Raw genomic sequence first — 4,036 nt, 5'->3', positions numbered from 1 at the left:
CATCTGGGAAGAGAATGTTATTTTTTGTTTTGTTTTGTTTTGTTTTGCTTGATGACTTATATGCAGAGTACATCATGAGAAATTCTGGACTGGAAGAAACACAAGCTGGAATCAAGATTGCCAGGAGAAAGAGCAATAACCTCAGATATGCAGATGACACCACCCTTATGGCAGAAAGAGAAGAGGAGCTAAAAAGCCTCTTGATGAAAGTGAAAGAGGAGAGCGAACAAGTTGGCTTAAAGCTCAACGTTCAGAAAACGAAGATCATGGCATCTGGTCACATTATTTCATGGTAACTAGATGGGGAAACAGTGGAAACAGTGTCAGACTTCATATTTTTTGGCTCCAAAATCACTGAAGATGGTGACTGCAGCCATGAAATTAAAAGACGCTTACTCCTTGGAAGAAAAGTTATGACCAACCTAGATAGTATACTCAAAAGCAGAGACATTACTTTGCTGACTAAGATCCATCTAGTCAAGGCTATGGTTTTTCCTGTGGTCATGTATGGATGTGAGGATTGGACTGTGAAGAAGGCTGAGTGCCGAAGAATTGATGCATTTGAACTGTGGTGTTGGAGAAGACTCTTGAGAGTCCCTTGGACTGCAAGGAGACCCAACCAGTCCATTCTGAAGGAGATCAACCCTGGGATTTCTTTGTAAGGAAAGATGCTAAAGCTGAAGCTCCAGTACTTTGGCCACCTCATGCGAAGAGTTGACTCATTGGAAAAGATTCTGATGCTGGGAGGGATTTGGGGGCAGGAGGAGAAGGGGACAACCGAGGATGAGATTGCTGGATGGCATCATGGACTCGATGGACGTGAGTCTGAGTGAACTCCGGGAGTTGGTATGGACAGAGAGGCCTGGTGTGCTGCAATTCATGGGGTCGCAAAGAGTCAGACATGACTGAGTGACTGAACTAACAAACCCTATAGAAATAAGAGTGCTCGTGGCCTCTCCAACCTTCCCCTCAGGCAATGAGCTACGGCAGAAGAACCCAGCTGTTCACCCTGAATACCTCTGTCCAGCCAACCTCTGGATCACCAGGTAGGCGTCCACCGTGTAGCAGAATAACCACCAGAAGCAGGTACTGTGCAGCAGCAGGACCCAGAGCTATAATCAGAAGAATGGCAATAATAATATAATCAGTGCCCCGCCCGGCTCCTGATATCATCCCAGCCCCAGGGTGCAGGGTATGGGTGGCCCCGCCCCCTCCCCTGATGTCATCTCGTGTCCATGAGAACCCTCCACAGACACGTGGCCACCCTTAGAAGCCCAGGCTAGGATGTGGCCTGGGGGCAGGCGTGTGCCTTTATTCTCCCATCTGCTCAGCTGGCCTGGTCCAGTGAGCCCTGCCTGGTGCTCATACATGTAGGCAAGAGAGATGAAGGGCTCAGAGATGGAAGGCCTGGCCTGGCACTTTGAAGCAGATGCCCTTCTGCCAAGGATGAATGAGGATGTGCAGGAAGGACCTTCCCAGGAGAAGCAAGGCAGGGACGTGCTGCAGTGCTAAGTCCCTTCAATGGTGTTCGACTCTTTGCGGCCCTGTGAACTGTAGCCCCGCAGGGTCCTCTGTCCATGGCATCCTCCAGGCAAAAACTACTGGATTGGGTCGCCATGCCCTCCTCCAAGGGATCTTCCTAGACCCAGGAATTGAACCCATGTCTCTTATTGCTCCTGCATTGGCAGGTGGGTTCTTTTACCACTAGCATCTCTGGGAAGCCAATGAACAGATATACTTAAATTCAATTTTGGTAAGTACATACATCCAATGAATCAATAACTCTCTTTTTTCTTTTTTTTTTATTAGCCAGCTTGTTTTGATGTTGGCTAAATCTCAGGTAATGACTGTACGTGTAATTTAAGGATGGGGGATGGAAAATACTAGCACAGTGGTTCTCAGACTGCAGTGTAGCTCAGAGGCCACTGGTTCTTGTGTAGTTTCTCAGTCGTGTCTGACTCTTTGTGACCCCATGGACTGTAGCCCACCAGGCTCCTCTGTCCATGGGATTCTCCAGGCAAGAATACTGGAGTCGGTTGCCATTTCCTCCTCCAGGGGATCTTCCCAGCACAGGGATCAAATCCTCATCTCCTGCATTAGCAGGCGGGTTCTTCACCCGTGAGCCATCTGGGAAGCTCCAGAGACCCCTGGAGGGTTTGTTAAATCACAGACAGGCCCTCCCCACTCAGGGTCCCTGGTCAGTGGGGTAAGGGTGGGGGTCTCTGAGCTTTTCTAAAACCCACACTGGGTTGGTGGGAGGGTCAGGACCATACTTTGAGGACTCAGTGTAACAGAGGGGAGTGAAGGGGTGTGGAGGGGGACCAGAGGAGCCACACCTACTGCACTCCCCATGCAGAAGATGACTGGCCACACATCCTGTTCACGGTGGAGAAGTAGTCCACAAAACTCAGAAACTCTAACCACACCACAGACCTGACTGTGATGCCTAAAGGACAACCAGGTGATAACGCTTTCTTTGTATCTACTCCTGACTCAGACCTGAAGGGGACTTGGTGACTTTAAAAATGATGGATGGACAAATGGACACATGGACAGATGAAAGGATGGATGGATAGAAGATAAGGAGGGAGAGAGAAAGATGTGAGGGAGACAGAGACGAGAGATACACATGTTGGTGGGTGCAGGAGAGACCGAGAGGGGGAGAAAAAAAAACACCAAGACTCAGACGATAAGGATTAGGTTTGTAGAGCAATCCCAGGCACTTTAATTTCCACTTCCACTGACATCAGCTACTGTCACACTCCTTATTTAGCTTGTTCATTTATTTGCCTCTAAGAAGTGATGTTGTGAATAACAGTGTGTTTTTTGGCTGTATTTTTAGTGTCCTGCTTAGCTAGTCCTCAAGTTAAAAAAAAAGAAAAAAAAAAGAACGACTGAAAAAAAAGCACATTCTTTTTTTTTTTTTAAGGATGTATTGATTTATTTTATTGATTGGTCTTTGTTGCTGCTAACAGGACTTTCTCCAGGTGAAGCGAGCAGGGGCACTACTCTTGGGCTTCTCATCTCTGTGGCTTCCCTTGTTGTGGAGAACCAGCTCCAGGGCACCTGGGCTCCATCAGTTTCATCACCTGGGCTCAGCAGTCATGGCTCGTGGGCTCAGTAGTTGTGGGGCATGAGCTTAGTCGCTCCATGCCATGTGGGATCTTCCCCAACCAGGGATGGAACTCACGTGCCCTGCATTGCAAGGTGGATTCTCAACCACCAGAACACCAGTGAAGTCCCGCAAAAGCTCATTCTGAAGTTGTGGAAGAGAGTTCTTCCGTTCTTTTTTTAAAAAAATAAAAATAAAAATTGAAGATTTTCACAAGTTAGCTCTTGGTAATCTACTTCTGACATTTATTATTTGTGAGTTTTCCTTGCTCTTAGATCCAGATATCTAATTCGCCTATAGTCAGTATCCACACTCGAGCGTTGTGAGGTTTGTGATAACATCTGTTTGAGTGTACACTGTATAACGCCAAATGCTCAAGGGGAAATGAACAGTACAGACTTGGATACTAGCATGATGTGTATAGTTGGCATACAAACATATACTTCAAATTAGGCAACCAAATATACACTGTCCTACACCACCAAAGGGAATTATGCACACTAAAATCCTAAAGATGTCACCTCTCATTCTTAAGCACAAATAACAGGAATAATGTTTTATTCGAATCAGTGCTTTGTTGTTTTCACTATAGAGATCTGCTTTGAGCTCAGTAAACACCATATGTATATATTTTTGCATGTATATGAGGTGATGGGTGTTTAGGAAACATTTTGTGGTAAATGTGAATCATTGTCCTGGATATCTAAATGTTTCCCAGTGCTATATGTCAGTAAAGTCTCAGTAAAACTGGGGTGGGACTTCCCTGGTGGTCTAGTGCCTAGGATTCTGTGGTTTCTTATGGTCCAGGTTCAATCCCTGGTCAGGGAATCAGGATCCCACAAGCTGTACAATTTGTCCAGGAACAACAATAAAAAAAAAGATTTTTTAAAATTCTGCCATGGAGGAGGGGTTGGGGGGAGAGCG

This window comes from Ovis canadensis, chromosome Y (genome assembly GCF_042477335.2).
Source record: "Ovis canadensis isolate MfBH-ARS-UI-01 breed Bighorn chromosome Y, ARS-UI_OviCan_v2, whole genome shotgun sequence".
Taxonomy (NCBI): Eukaryota; Metazoa; Chordata; class Mammalia; order Artiodactyla; family Bovidae; genus Ovis; species Ovis canadensis.
This window is presented reverse-complemented; position numbering follows the sequence as displayed.